The sequence below is a fragment of the Cavia porcellus genome, unplaced genomic scaffold (assembly GCF_034190915.1).
Source record: "Cavia porcellus strain 051 isolate PalLab524CR breed Dunkin Hartley unplaced genomic scaffold, mCavPor4.1 scaffold_25, whole genome shotgun sequence".
Lineage (NCBI taxonomy): Eukaryota > Metazoa > Chordata > Mammalia > Rodentia > Caviidae > Cavia > Cavia porcellus.
The window spans coordinates 6,408,719-6,424,318 of record NW_026947508.1 but is presented as its reverse complement, the minus strand read 5'-3'; the positions used below and the strand labels follow the sequence as shown (position 1 = coordinate 6,424,318).

General features: G+C 56.2%; 1 protein-coding gene across 3 annotated transcripts in view; it reads left to right on the top strand.

The window, feature by feature from the left end:
* The window catches only part of Casz1 (castor zinc finger 1), a 140,632-nt gene that overhangs the window by 24,521 nt on the left and 100,511 nt on the right, over positions 1–15,600 (top strand). For all 3 annotated transcript variants that reach the window (XM_063235505.1, XM_063235506.1, XM_063235507.1), the window contains exon 2: positions 6,795–6,955. The gene's annotated coding sequence lies outside the window, so the exon portion shown is untranslated. The remainder of the gene's footprint in view (positions 1–6,794; positions 6,956–15,600) is intronic.

Below are 15,600 nucleotides of genomic sequence, written 5' to 3'. Positions count from 1 at the left end.
CTCTGCTGGGGAGGTTCTTCCTGGCACTTGTGCTGTGATGTTTTCTGATTGGTGGTGGGCAGTGAGGCATTCTGGGAGGAGAAGGTGTGGCCTGCTGATTGGCTCCCATTGGAAGAGGCAGGGCCAGGGGCAGAGCGCTATGCACTCTAACCCTTGATAGGTTCTGGTGGGGCAGGAGGGCTGCTGTCCTTATCCATCCCCTTCACTTCATGGGGCTGAAGGTCAGGGAGAGGAAGAAACTTGCTTGAGGTAGTGAAACTGAGTAATAATCTCCCCTTTCCATTGATTAGAGGGTCCAAGAAGTACCTTAGAGCCTCCCTTGACATCCCCAGAGATTGGGGGTGGACTTTGTTAGTGGGGGATGTCATGGTGGAGGCCCGGCCTGCTCCCTTGAGGACTGTATAGGTCTCCTGGTTCTAGTGAGGGTCTTTGGGCTTCTAGGAGAGCCCAGCTGAAGAGGGTTGTAGGATTCTAGGGTCACGGTATAGGGCTGCCAGGTTGGGGGACCCCTCTAGGAAGACCTGGCAGTGGCCCGTGACCATCCTGCGACTGGGCTGGCTGCGGGAGCGTTGGGGTGATGCTGCGGTCGTGACTCTTCTCGTGTGGCTGGGGGCAGAGCTCTGGGTGTGGGGTGGTGGTCAGGGCCAGCAGGGAAAGCAATCCCCGGGGCAGTGGGCAAGACAGATAGGGAGGGCCAAAGCTGGACCTGCTGATGTGGCCCTTTCTGCTCGCAGCGGATCATAAAATATGGCTCAGATTTTCATTACGGGCTCTATCGATTATCTTCTGGGACGGATGAATTATAGAGAACATTAAATTTTTTTAAAAAAGCAAGTGAGAGAGGAAATATCTGAATGAGTTTGGGTGGTCGATGGCCGAAAGGGCTGAGCCACCAAGCCTGGTCTCTAAGGAGAGAGGATAGTAACTCTCAGGGCAGGCAGCCTTGGACTCAGCTCTGGGCATCTCATGCTCCCTGGGCCTGGCCTGGTGATCTGGAGGCATGTGCCCGCTGTCCCCTCTTGTCCTCCGCTGTGGTCCCCTCTAAGGATGTGTCTTGGTTCCTAGAAAGTGAAAAAGGTTTATAGAACTCTGGCTTGGAAGCAGGGCCTTTTCCAGGCTTTGAGGCTCCATTGCTGGGAGATAGTCCCCTAGCTCTGCCATGTTTTTTGAACCGAGAATCGAACTCAGGACCTCACACTTGCCAGGCGGGCACTTGTGCCACTAAATCCCCGGTCCTCTTTGCCAGTTTTCCTCCAGGGACCCACTGATTCTGGGGATGTCTGGCTGGGCAAAGGGAAGGTTCAGAGGGCAGCTTTATCTCCTGGGATCAGGACTGGCATAGGAACTTCTGAGGGATCATGGCCATGTCATCTCTTCCCTGCCCTTTGTCCCATCTGCAGCCACGGGCGTAGATGGCATATTCATTTTCCTCTGTCACCTTGGGAAATGCAAAAGAGAACCTGAAAGCCCCTCCCTCCTGCTCAGTGCCCACCCCCTCGCCTCTTCCTCCTCTGGGCCAGCAGTGTAATGATGAGGGGGTGGCACACAGTCCTGGGTTCAAATCACTTCCTGGTGTGTGACCTTGGGTGGGTCCCTTCTCTCTCTGTATCTTGGTTTCTCAACTCCAGTAGACATAATCATCTACCTTGTCGCATTCTCGTGATGATTATATGTATCTATGTATTAAAATCCTGAGTAGATAGTGCCTAATAAACATAAATGATTATTCTTTTCCTCCTCTTACAATGGCAGAGTCTAGAAACCCCTTCCCTGCCTCAGTCAGGTTTTTTGATTTATTTGATTTGCCAAATGCTTTATAGCACATACGACGTACTGGGTATTTTTCTCAGCATGTTGCGCGCAATAAACCACTTAATCTTCACGATTCTACTCAGGAGGAACTATGGTTATCTCTGTTTTACTGTTGGGGAAACTGAGGCACGGGGCGGGGGTTAGAGTAATTTACCTAGGTTACACAGCCCAGGAGTGGCCTCCTGGCTCCAGAGCTTGTGCACTTACCTCCTGTAACCTGCTGCCTGGTGATCTGGTGGGGTAGTGTGTGCAGTGTGTGTGTGTGAGTGTGTGTGTGTGCACGGTGACCCCAGCCTTTCCCGGGCCCTGGTCTGGGTGGAGTGACTCTCCCCACCCCCACACCATCTACCTCACCCCTGCTTCACCTAGGCTGTCGTGAAAAGGTGGTTGTCTCCCTCTGGTGACACGCCCTTTGCTGTGTAACTCTGTTCCCTAGAGTTGATTGTTTTTGGCACACAACTCTGTAAACTCATCCAACAATTAAAAAGGGGGAGGGGTGGAACCAAAAAGAGACCGAGAGTGGCGGGTGGGGGGCTGGATGACACATAGGAAGGGCCTCGGGGTTATAGGTCCCTCCCCGTGCCCATCAGCAGAAAGGCCACCGAACCAGCGGCTGGCTGGGAGCTGTTCTGAAGGCCTTCTGGTTCCTTCCTTTTGGACTGTGTTTTTGGCCCAGTTACCTCCTTCAGAAATCTGAAGGGCCCCTTCTCAGGGCCCGATGGGAGTGTCTCCAGGGCCACCTGAAGGCACGGGATGCCAGCCTGGACCCATTTGAATATTTACTGCCCTTGTTTTGGTTAATTGTGTGTGTGTTTGCTCTGTTTGTGTACCACCAAATACCTGCTGTGTTGGGCGTACCCTCCTCGGCTGCGTGAGATCACAGGTGAAAAATGCAGTGAAAACACTTTCGTGCCACAACACATCATGTAGGATTTTTGTATTAAGATGTGGATTTTTTTATTGTTTTTTTTTTTCCCTTTTCCATACAGCCCTGAAGTTGGGCAACATGCATGTCTGTGTTTTTGTTTTGTTCACTCCGGGTGGTTTGTGAAATCTGCTCTTTAGCGCCCTGTTCTCTCCCCACCCCGGCTGATCCTCCACGTCTCTCCTCACCAATACGGATCTTTCCCCACCATCTCTTCTCTCCGTCCTGGCAGTGTAGATATCTGCTCAGATGAAAAGCAAGGGTCGCTGTGGCTGTGCTCCCCAGTCCAGTCTCGGAGCATCAGATGTTCATTATGGTGGGGGGTCCTGATGCAGGGGAGGCAGCAGAGATTCCTCAAGTTGCCCCGTCCCCGTGGGGGACCTCTTGACAAAAAGCAGTCTTCTCTCTCCTGGGAGCCTTCTGCGCTCCCATCCCATCAAGTGTCAGGTAGTGAGACCCAGTTGCTAAGGTAGTTCAGGAATTCCTCTGCCCGGCCCCCCCAAGTTCCCTGACTTCAGCACCTGATCACAGTTACTACCTTTGGTTGTGACCTCCCAGTGCACTTGGGTGACCCTGTGGAATTTGCTGGAGACCCTGGTAGTGGCTGGGAGAAGTTACATAAAGGGGAGAAAATAGCATCTGGGGAGGTGGGTGCCCAGCTCGCTTGGAGAGGAAGGAGGAACTCACAGTGAGTAGGCCTTGGAGCCTTCCTACAGGTCTGGCAACCTGTGACTTTTGGCAAATCCCTTCCCACCTCTGCGCCTGCTGCCCTGATCTCTCCACGGGGACCATAACCGTTCCTGTCCTCGTGTTTAAAGATTCAGCAGCATTGCGCGTGTGGAGCATTGGCACAGCGCCTGGCAAACAGAAAGCATCTAGTTAGTTGGTATCATTAGCTCTCCATCAGCCCATCGGCAGAGAGGGAAAATCACTGGTCTGTGGTGCGCTGTGCTCCTGGCCTACGCCCTGGCACAGAGCAGGGCTGGGTGAGTCCTCATGCAGTCACTGGAGGAGGATCCTTGCTCCCCTTCCACCTGAGAGTTGTGAATTCACAGTGGAGGAGGGAAGGAGAGATCAACAGGCAGGTTGGGGCTTAGGGGAGTAAGCCAGACCAGCATGTAAAAATAGCCCACGAAAAGAGGGAGCAGCCTGGCCCGTCTGATTTCTTTTGTTGTTGTTGTTGGTCTTCTTGAGATAAGGTCTCGCTATGCAGTTCAGGGACCTTGCACTCACTTTGTGGCCTAGGCTGGCCTTGAATTCCCAGCGATCCTCCTGTCTCAGCCTCCCAAGTGTTGGGATTACAGGCGTGCACCACCACGCCTGGCTCGGCTCATCTGATTCTGAGGTCAGAATCAGATTCTGACTGATTCATGAAGTCAGGGACTAGTTGGGTTCCACCAACACTGACACTGCCCGCTGTGGGCCAGCTGTTGTGCTAAGTGCTGGGCACTGAAGATAATTAAGACCTGGCCGCTGTCCTTGAGGAGCTAAAAGTTCAGTGGTGGAGACAGACTCGTGAACAAATTACATTGGCCCAGTGTGGATTTAAATGCCACAGTGAAGGATGTACCAGGAGCAGCAGAGAGGGATGTCCAGGCCCACTTGGGGTGGACTGTAGACAGCTACCTTGCCCTTCCACAGGCCTGCTAGGTGGGTGGGGAAGAGGCATCCTCTCCTCTGCCCGCTCTTCCATTGCTTGTTGAGGAAATGGAGGTCTGGGAGATCAGCTGGCCTGGCTGAGGGCCCATGAGAGTGAAGTGCAGAGCCGGGACTCAGACCATGGCTTCTGCTCCTCGACTCAGGCTTATTTCTGTAACCGCTCTTGGCTTCCCACCTCTTCAGCCTGGGGCTGCTGCTCAGAGATCCACTCTCTGGGCTCCGGACCCACGGAGCTTTGCACGGCTGCCTTGGCCCCGGGTCCTGGGCCGTAGGAGGGTCCTGGTGCAGGGAAGGCCCTGTGGCCTGTGCTCTGGTTTGGTAAATGGGTCAGGCCACTTGGTCGAGGACAGTCCTGGACGGAGGCCACACCCTGGCAGGCTGGGGGATGGTGAGAATGGGGAAGGCTGAGCTGCGGGGGCCGGGCCACACCCTTGGTTTAGCTGGTGTTGCTGCCAGTGCTGAGAAGCCAGCTCCCATGCTGTGGGCAGGCCCCTCTGTTGGCAGGAAGAGGCCAGACAGGAGCCCCCAGGACCTGGAGTCCCTTGGACACCAGGGCATGAGACACTGGGTCATTCCCGGTAGACTTGTGGTCAGAGCCCGGCCCCTAGCGCCTTTAGGAGTTGGGATGCATTTCTCTTGACCTTTTTCTGGGGCAGTGTCAGCCCCTGCTGTGTAAGACACTGGCTTTTAGAGGGAGGTCTTTCTGCTGAGATACTGGGGTGAAAGCCCCCCACAGGAGGGCGCATTGGGAGGTGGGATTTTTTCGGATGTCCAGGGCACCTTTCTGTGACCCAGAGCCCTTTGTCGGTGTGGGGCTGCCTGGACTTCAGGGGCTTCTGTTCCAATAGGCAGGGGAGTTTCAGAACCCAGAGGAGTGAGTCTCTCAGTGGCCCTGAAGTTCCCATTAAAGTGTTTTTTCCTCTTTTTTAAAGAAAAAATACTCCCAAACTGGAAAACAAAGGAAATCCACTTCCCCCAAATCACACGAAACTCACATTAGGGGCCTGGCGAGAATCCATGGAAACCAGGAAACCTGCTGTTAACCCTGTGTGGTGCTGAAGGGTCGGCTGGGGGCCAGGCGAATCCACCCCAGCCCGATGTCACCATCCATCGCTAGGCCCACCCCGAGGAGCTGGCCTCAGTGGCATTGCCCCAGCAGAGGGGAGGAGCTGGTGCCGAAGCCTTGCCTTCCCAGAGCCAGGGCTTCCATGCAGGCCTGGCTCGGGAGGCAGGACAGGAGGGCCTCACACACCCCAGGGACGGCCCCCGGGGACTGGAGGGGCTGAGGTGAGCCAAGCTGGAGAACCTGCCAGGCACCCGCCCACTCCATGGCACCTTGTGCCGTCAGGACCAAGCCTGCTCAGTGCCAGCAAGGGATGCTACAGTCCCCTGGCAAAGAGGAAAGGAAGGGACCAGAATTGCAGTGCCGGCTCCGCACGCAGCAGGGTGGGTGTGAGAAGAGCCAGAGAGCCCCCCTCCCCGCTCCCTGCTGTCACATCCACAAGGTTGTGTGTGACATCGGTGATGTGTTGGTGTCTGCACGGACGTGGGCTCGCTTATTCTAAAAAGGCTGAAAATATTTACAGGTTTGAGGTTGAAACGCAAACAGGAAAAGCCCTTTAAAAAGTTAGTGTAGTGGATATTCAAAACAGGAATCACCATGGAAACACCACAATATTTGCTTGAATTGACACAAAGGTTGCCGGTAGCAGGGCACCAACTTTCTTTGGCCACTTTTTTATTTTTGGCCCGGCACCTATCGCAAATGAATCTCAGCCACCTCCTTCCAGGGTCTGTATCCACACCCACTTTTCTTCTATAAGATGAAATCGTACAATTGCAGAGTTTTGGGGCAGGGGGCGAAAAAGAGAGAAGAAACCAAACGCACCGTCCTAGGTAGATGCGGAGACACCTGTGGGCTGTGATCTTAGAGATTCCCATGGGGCTGCAAGGGGGTCACAGGTGCAGCTGGGAGCTGCCCAGGGATGATCTGGAGGGGGCGGGGATGAGGGAGCCCAGAGGCTTGCTTCTGTGACATAGGTCTGGTGTGTTCCAGGGCTGGCTTGATCCGTTGTGGGGCTGACCTTTCACCCGGGTCCCAAGCCTTGGCTGGGATCCCTTTGTTGTTACTGGGGGTGGCACCTGATTGACCTAGCCCTGTTTGGTTATTCTCTTAGGTACTACTGGCTAGTCATCGTGCACGGGGCCCCTTGGTTGCAGGGTCAGACACGACAGGCCTTGGGAGGCCATGTGCTGATTGTGGGCAGGAGCTCAGAACTCTGCCTCTCTGGCTTGTTACCGCACAAGGTGTCGGGAGCTCACCCCTTCGCCCTGCTGTGTGCAGCTGCTTTGTGGGCGCCAGTTTAGCCTAATCTGTTTCCCCTCCTTCTCTTGGTAGGCACACAGACCTCACTGACGGAAGGCAAAGACCACCACCTCCATCCCACCTGCCTTTCCAGCTGCCCCAGCCACCGATCCCTCCTTCCTAAGGGGGTCCTGCAACTCCCCAGTGCTACACATTGGAATGGACTTCGGACCCTGGCTTCTTGGGGTGCAAAGGTAGTTGCTCCCAGTTCTTAAGATGCCCCTGGGAAGAGTGGGCTGGCCAATTTGGGGGTGCTCCTTTGGGTAGGGAACGTATAGGCCCTACACTCAGGTTTCTCAGAGGGCTGTGATATGGACGGGGGTAGCTTATACCCCAAAGGTGGAAATGAAAATGTGTATGTATGTATCAGCCTGGGAAAAGAGTCCATCAGGAAGGAGGCATCTGCATTCTGGCCTTGGCCTTGCCATTGACTTGACACACGCTTGGTCCCCTCTGGATCTCAATTTTCTCATCCGTAAAATAAACAACATCCGGTGGAATGGCTGACCTAGGAGAGTCCTCCCAGCATGCCCAGGGGCAGCAGTGGGCAGCTGTCTCAGGTGAGGCTCCTGGATGTAGGCAGCTTCCCTCCTGCCAGGGACCCGTCGGCCCCTGCTCTGACCCTGTATGTGGGTGTAGCTGGCCTGGGGATGTGGGGCTCTCTCCAGGCTCCAGCCTAGCTGGGCAGGACCTCCCTTAGACTGAAGCTGCATGCACCTTCGATTCAGACTTGGGAATAGACTCTTGCCTAAGGCTGGTGTATGGGGCCCTCCTGTCAGATGTTTACCCACAGGGATATTAAACTTGGCAGTCCTTGGGGTGTGGGGGGTTGGCACTCAGTAGGTGACTCACTCTATATTGGTCATCGCTCAATATTCTCTTGAGATCCTGAGGGAACCAGCCCAGAGGTGTTGTGTGTTCCTAAAACCCAAGGACAGGGTCTGAGGCCGAGCGGTCATCAGGGAAGGCAAGGCTGGGGCCGCTTCTCCTGCATGTGCTCAGCCCCCACAGACACCGCGGGCAGGTGGGTCCTGCCACTCCCTCTGTGGCCTGACTCTGCAACTCTGGACTTTGGACTTGCGGGGAGGAAGTAGTGGCAGAGATGGGCGCCTCGGTGCCCGCCGGTGAGGGAGGTCCCTGGTGCTGTGATCCTGCTTCGTTCCAGGCCGGGCCTCCTCAGGGACTCTCAGAAGCCTAGAATACAGAGCCGGGATTTGCAAATCACATGCAAATATGGCCTCTGGTTGCTGGGGTGGAACAACCAGGCAGCTAGGACTCTTCTTCCTGGAGTCCAGGAATTGGTTCATCTGTACCTAGAGGACGCTGCCATTGTCCCCTAAAAGCTGCAGGGCTGTTTTGACTATTGCCTGCAAAAGGCTTTGTGGGGACTCTGGTTGTGCCGCAATCTTGCCTGGATTTGGTGCTAGCACCTGCCTCACTTCACGGCCTCTGGGACTCGTCTTGCCTGACCTTGCCGCCCTGACGGCCCCAAATGCTGGGAACACAGGTGCCTCAGGCTGGTCCCTATCCCACCCTGTGCTCTTCCCCTGAGCAGGCTGCCGGGGTGCCTGCAGAGCCCCCGTGGAGGGGATCACGATGGCCTGATGGCCTGTTCTGTTCTCCACGGCAGGCTTTTTGTTTTCTTCTTTCTCTGGGCAAAACATGCCCATTAGTTTTTCCCTTTCTGAAGTTTCCACTTGACCCCCAGGGGCTGTGCCAGCTGGGATTTGCACCCGGCGCAGGATATGTGCCCAGCGGGTCCGGTGGGACTCCCGCATCCTGGCATCGGCTGTCTCCGGCTCGATAATGAAGCTTGGGAGGAACTCAGGGCTCCAATGGGAATGTCACGGCGGGCCCTCTTTGTGTCCCCAGCCCCTTCCAGTGGAGGGATTGGGGTCCTCTGTGGCAGGGATGACCCACCGTCTCAGAGGCTTCCTGCCTCACCCGAGGTGGATGAGTGGACAAGTCTACGCTTGGTCTGGACCGCAGGCCTGGTCCTGTCTAGCCGAGATTCTCCTCATTTTTAGCTGTTCTACTCAAGATTCGCTTGCAATTATTTCGCATTTACAAAGGGCCTGGTGTCTGCCACATGCTCTCTGGTGGATAAAACAAAAAGCCCCTGCCCTAGTGGCAGTCTAATCAGGGAGGCGACCCCGGGCCTCCCCAAAAGAATGGCATGAGGGGATGGGAAGCGACTGGTGGCACTTGGGGGTCAGCTTGGAGGAGAACTCATCAAGAGGTACCCATAACTGAGACTGAAGGACAGGAAATGAACAGCCACCGGAGGAACAGGGGAGAGAATATTCCAGAAAGAGAGAACGGGTAGTTTAAAGGGCCTACAGTAAGAGAAGCTCACTCCATTCAGTGGCCAGAAAGAAAAGCAAGGAGCCAGCATGTGTGGGACTTTGAAGGCCGGGGAGAAGTCACAGGTTTATTCTTGGCGACTCTGGTGGGTTTTAAACGGGGCCATTAGGTGATCTGGTTTTCATTTTATAAACATGGCTGAGGGTGCCCTGGGGAGGGTCCGTTGGGTGGAGGATGACGAGGGCTGAGAAGAGGGTGGGAGAGGTGAAGGGGCAGTTCAGGCGTGTGCTGAGAAGGGAGGAAGCGGGACCTGCCAGCGGGCGGAATGAGGCGGAGTCAGGTGTGGCCTGTGCTGTCTCTCTCCCGTGCCCCCCAAACCTCGAAGCATCGAGAACAACCCATGGCTTTTACTGTTAGTGTGGGTTTTTGAGTTCTCGGGTTGCTAGGAAGGGCCCGTTGGAGTGGGAGGGCACCGCCCCGCCAGTTTTGGGCCATCAGCCTTAGAGCAGTCTGGGGCTTTCAGCCCTCACACTCTTTGTGGAAGCCTGTTTGGGGGTCTTTGCTCCTTGATTCCTGTGCCAGGCCTTGGGTTGGCATAGAGTTTCTCTCACTGTGGCTTTAGATGGGATCTGTGGCTTCCAGGCCTGGGCTCCCAGATCCCTTTCCTGTGTGCCTGGTCAGTTAGACTCTCAGCTGCCCAGCTCTGAGGGCTGAGAGGTGAGTTTTTCTAAGGCCTCACTGAACATTGGGGGCCTGCTTAGCCTGCACCCAGCTCATCAGCTGGGACCCATTAGTCTTTCCACAAGGAAAAGTGTGAATCACCCTGTCACACTTGAACCTGGGCTCCTGTCCGTTTTTCTAGGGCGAGACTGAAGCAGATGATCCCAGCCCCGATGCTGTCACAGCCAGGAGATCCCCAAACCACCCCCACCCCTGCCCCCGACAGGGTCAGTGCAGCCTCAGGCACTGCTGCGTAGTCCGGAGCAAGCCAAAGGCCTGGCTGGCACGGGCACAAAGCTGTCACCACCGGCTGCTGGGCCCCATGAGCACTTGCCCGGGCTGACAGTGTATCCCCAGCCATATGGGCTAGCTCAGCCCTCCAGGAAAGCTCAGGAGGCCGGACCTCCAGGGGCAGTGACAGGAAGGGCAGACTGGTGACATCTTGCAGGGGGCGTCAGGGCTGTCCCAAGTGGGAAGCAATCCGTGGCACAGCAGCTCAGCCCTCCAGGAAGCTCTGCAGGCCTGACCTCCAGAGGGAGTGGCAGGAGGGAGCAGCAGCAGGGCAAGCTGGCAGCGCCTGGTAGTGGGGTTCCGGGACGTCCCAGGCCCGCTGCTGGTGCCCCAGCTTGGCTCAGAGCGGATGTCTCTCTCGGGGAGGGCGCGTCTGGGGCGCAGGCATGTGCGTCCATGCACGCACGGGAGGCTTCTCTGCTTTTCAGCCTCCACCGTCTGCACTAGATCCATGACCTTCACTCCTAACTGGACTGGACAGTTCTAACGCCATCCTCCAGGGCTTTGATCTGACGGAAGGCTGGCAGCTCCGGAGTGCGCAGCTGCAGTGGGGGATGCAGGCGGGTGGGATAAGGAGCGGGAGGTGCCGGCTGAAGGGAAGCGGGGACTCGTGGCCTCTGCACAGTGGTGGTATGATGGGCCGGGCTGGTGCTCGGCTGGGAGGTGGTTTGGGGAGACAGCTGGTTCCACGCTAGGTAGGGGCTCTGTCTGATGGCACAGGTGTCCCGCCCTCTGGCATCTCCCCCAGTTCTCCCTCTTGGGGTCGAGGAGCCCCCGATCCCCACCAAGCAGAGGTCTAAGGGAAGACGGATAGAAGGGCCAGCAGCACCCGCCCTGACTGGCGTCACCAGGTGGTTCTTATCTGGGGCTGCGGGGGTTGATGGTTTAAGACTAGGAGAGAAGCCAGTCTGTCCTGCCTCGGTCCCCGCCTCGGTCCCCGCGGGCTCCCAGCGTCACCTGGAGAGATGTCAGGTTTTGCACATGAGCATCTCAGCAGCTGTAGGTGGTCCAGTCCTTCCTGTGTGGACCTTCAGGCCCCTCCTGCTTTGTCCTCTGCCGGGTTCTCCTTGGGCAGGTTTTCTCCAGGCTTGGTTCCTTGGCCTCCCTGGGGAGCAGAAGCCTTTTCTGGCAGCCTGGGGCAGGAGCCCCTGTGGCCAAGTTGAGGGGGGCGGGCAGAGGAGAGGTGGTGTAATTACACACGAGTTTTTCCTCCAGAAATGCTAATTGGGAAAAGCAATTAAAAGCAACTCTTTTCCCTTAGTAATCTGTGTTAAGAGCTGGTAACGAAGTTTAGGGCCGTTGTGACTCAATATTTCAGCTTCACCGGCTCAAGTCAAAACAATCCAAGCCCAAGAGTTTGCCAGCAGCTGAGCTGGGCCCAGGCAGCAGCTGTGAGTCCCGAAGTTCCCTCTCGGTCACCGTCACCACTGTCCTATGTCCTGTGCAGCCCCCCAGGCAGGGAGAGGAGCTGTCTCAGCTGGGACGGGAGGTCTGAGTGACATGGAGGTGGGTCCCCTAAGGTGTCGCTCAGAAGACAAGAACAGGAAACGCATTTGAGCAGGAGGAGGGGAATGGATAGCACCTAGTATAGGAGGTAGAACTGGGGAAGGTTGGGGTCAGACAGGAGGGGGGAGAGGAAGCGGGTGCTCGCAGAATCCATGGGGTGGACCAGAGCTCAGCTGCATGGGCTCAGAACCAGAAGAGGTGGTGGTCCAGCCCGGACCCCCGACCTACCCTCATTCATCAGTCAGCACTGAGCAACACTGCGTGCCTGCGCCTCTGGCTTTGGGGACTGGAAATTGGACAGTGAACCCAAGAGGCAGGAACTCCTGCCTTTGAGAATTTACACTGGGCACAGGGAAGCAAATGATAAATAAGATAAAGGAATAGAGATGTTGGCAACGCGTGTGAAGGAGGAAACTTAAGCCGCTTTAGACAAGGGAACAGGGAGGGGAAGAGGTAGGTGTATGGTTTGCAGCTTGAGGTGTGGCTTTCAAGGGAAAGGGTCACTGCGATGGTGACACTGCGATGGTGAAGACAGAACAGAGGTGAGGGAGTGATTAACACCTGGGGGAACAAGTGGGAAGCAGCCCTGAGATCCCAGAGACCAAGCCTGTCGGCCTGCCAGAGGTCAGGAAGGAGGCTGGGGCGGCCGCCTGGGAGGAAGATGGACATCAAGATGGGGCCCCCACAGATCTGCGGGCCTTGGAGCCATGGTGAGATCTGGCTGTCACCCGCAGGGAAACGGCAGGCTTTTCGCAGAGTTCTGTGTGGCATGAGCTGATTTTGCCCAAATTCTTTATTAAAAAAACTAGGCCCAACTGTCACCAGCTCCTCCTCTCAGGGGTCCCCTGTGTATCAGATGATCTGCCTTCAATGCTGTCTCTTCCAGTGCCATCTGGGGGTGGGCAAGAGGGGTGCTGAGGGGCTGCCTGGAATGCACCCCACCCTGGCATCGCTTCCTCCCAGGGAGCAGTTCACAAACAGGGTCTTGTCACTTTAAGCAGCCCCCTGCCCGGCTCCCCTGGCCTGCTTTATCTGAAGTCCAAGCCATGTTGTTCCAGGACCGATCCGCTTTAGCTAATTAATGATCTGACAGGAGCCACCCAGGGGATTAGCCACGGAGCTGAGCTCCACCAATCCCTGGCAAATGAGCCCTGTGCTCCTCCGGGGACGTGGAGGTGACTTTGGTGGGGGGTGCAGGGAGAGGGGACCCCCTTATGAGCCATGACATGGGGCAGTGTAGGAGTGACCGGTGATGGGAGAGGGGAACAGGAGGGGGAAAGACCTTCTTATAGGAGTCCGCTGTCCCGAGATGGGTAGGGATCTCCCTCTCTCTCGCTGCCCCTGATGCTCCTGTCACCTGCCAGACGCTCCCTTCTGAGTAGCTGGGATAGGGTTGCTAGAGTTAACAAGAAAAGACAGCCCACACTGCAGTGAAATTTGAATTTCGGTTAAACGACACCTAATTTTTAGTGCAAGATGTTCGATGTGATGTTTGGGATATACTTCTGCTAAAAAGTATTCATTGCTCGTTAGAAATTCAGGCGTCACTAGGAGTCCTGTGTTACCTCTGGCCACCCCAAGCAGGAGGGCTGGAAGCTTTGGGGCTCTCTCCTAAGGGCACCTGGGGCTCCCTCTGGAGGAGCCGCCCCTTGGGAAGGCAGCTGCAGACTTTGTAAGCGGGGTGGGGCTGGGGACACAGTGACCTCCACTGTCACAGGGCAGGAAGACGAGGGTGGAGGCAAAGATGAGCCCTAACCTGTATGTGGGTCCCAATGGCCCTTGGCGGTGTGGACTCTCACGTTCCCTCTGGGACATCTGTGGTCCCAGGGCTGGAGGGAGTCCATGGCTGCCTTTCCCAGGCGAGGCTGCTGTCTGGTAACAGTCTGTGGGTCTTTCCTGAGAGGAGAAGGCCTGAAGTTCCCGGCAGATAATTTGGGTTGGGTTAGGTGGGTAGGGATGGTGCACAGGCCGGAGGGGGCCAGGTGGGGCCAGGCACAAGGTCAGGACCAGCACTCTGCTATGTTGAGCCATCTCTATGGGCCATGCCCTCTGGGCAGAGAATGGAAATATCCATCTGCTGCCCTCTCCAAGCCCACCCTCAAGGCCACAGAGCAGCCTGTAGCTTCTCGGGCAGGGCATGCCATTCAGTGGGCTAAGCTTGCTGAGTTGGCCTTCTGGGGCCAGGGAGGGCGGGTCTTTATTGGAAAGCTTAATGGGGTCCTAACAGCTCCCGCTCATGACCCCTCTTGCCCTGGCTCCGTTCCCCGTAGTCAGGAAGCTCAGGGTAGTGACATGGGCCTCCTGCCAGCTGGTGGAAGTCCAGCCCCTCACAGCCAAGAGGCCCGATGCCAGGTGGGCACTGCCCTGAGATGGGAGCGCTCTCGCCAGGGCCATGTACTCCACGAGTGAACAGCATCTGCACCCTACAAGGCTTCCTCTCCCCCAGCCTCCCACCCGGGCTGCCTCCTCCCAGCCTTTCCCGGCACAGCCTGCCGGGGAGTCTTGTGGTGGGAGCAGAAGAGGCCGGGGGTGCCAAGCTGGTGGGAACCTCTTCCGCTTCCTGAGCTCTCAGCCTCTTCCCCAGCGTGCCCGGTGGTTTGGCCCTGCTTCTCCAGCCGTCTGCTGCCCGTGCTGCCTCTGACCGACATCGTTAGCGTGGGTATTTATATTTCATTAACGACATTAAGCCCAAATGGCATTAAAAGCAAAGCTGGTGATAAATAGCTTATTAATAAACAGGGAGTGCTCCTTGCTGCCTGGCCTCTCCCAGCCCCAGTATTAACCCTTGCTGCCCTAGATAAATAAGCTTCACCCCAAAGATCACGGCTTGAAAGACGGGGCAGGGAGGGCCCGTCACATGTTCACCTTCTACCAGCCACTGTCTGGTCCCTGTATCTTGGATCCCAGGCAGGCCAGTCCTGGGTCACTGCGACTCACTCAGCCCATCCAGGGCCCTCACAGCCTCCAATCAAATCTCCCTCACCCTCCAATTGCTAGTTTTGCATCTGTAGATCGAGCGTTTAGGAGATGCAGCTCTTCTCAGTCACAAGTTCGGATCTGCCCCCATCTCCTTGTAGCTCTGTCTGCAAAGAGGTTTTCATAGAGGATTTGCCCTGGAAAAGCACAGTGCCCATCATGATAATCGTGGCAGTCACAGTGCTAATCCCAGCTGGCGCGCTCGGGGTGCTAACTGTGAACAGGCCTTCCCTGATCCTTTGCAGGGCTGTGGCCTCCCAGACTCCCCAAGGAGTGTCCCCCTCTGCCTCATTTTAGGAAAGAGAAAGTGAAGCCACTCCACCAGCTGGGGCTCACATGGCGGCTGCTGGACCCATGTCATCATGCAGTCTCCCCCAAGACAGGACAGGGCCACTCCTTCCAGGACTTCTCAGAACAGTGGATCCAGTCTTTGCTTGACTCTGCCTCTCCTGAGTTCCCTGCCTTTGGGACCCAACGCTGTTATTTGACGCCCCAGCAGAGGCACCTGTGCTTGCATGGAAGCTGACTATCTGGAGGCCACAGCCATGTACCCCACAGGATACCCCCTCCCCTAGATTGCAGAGGTGCCCACAGTGATGTCTGCGGTGACTCCTGTGATCAGGGACCTCCAAAGAGCCTTCCACTTCTAGCTGGAGCACTTTCTATGTTGTACCTTCCTGGGGAGGAGAGGCCAGCCAGGCCTTGGTTCTTGGGATTTAAGTTAATGTTTTTGGGGCCAGGGATTCAGCTCAGTGGCATAAGCACTTGTCTTGCAAGTGCACAGTCGTGAATTCGATCCCTGGTACAAAAAAAAAGTTAATGTTCTGTGGCCTGTGGCTGTAAAGTCACATCTTAACACCTCCAAGAATTCAGGACCCCTGGGTCTTCTCCTGCCCTAGCTCCCTGGGTGAATTGGTGAAATTAGGACCGAAATTGGAACCTTGTCTGAACATTTGCTAAGAAGCCCTACTGCAAACCTACCAGAGATTCTTGTCATTAGCCCTCTCCATTTGGGGCTGCATGGGACACACGTGGCTAACAG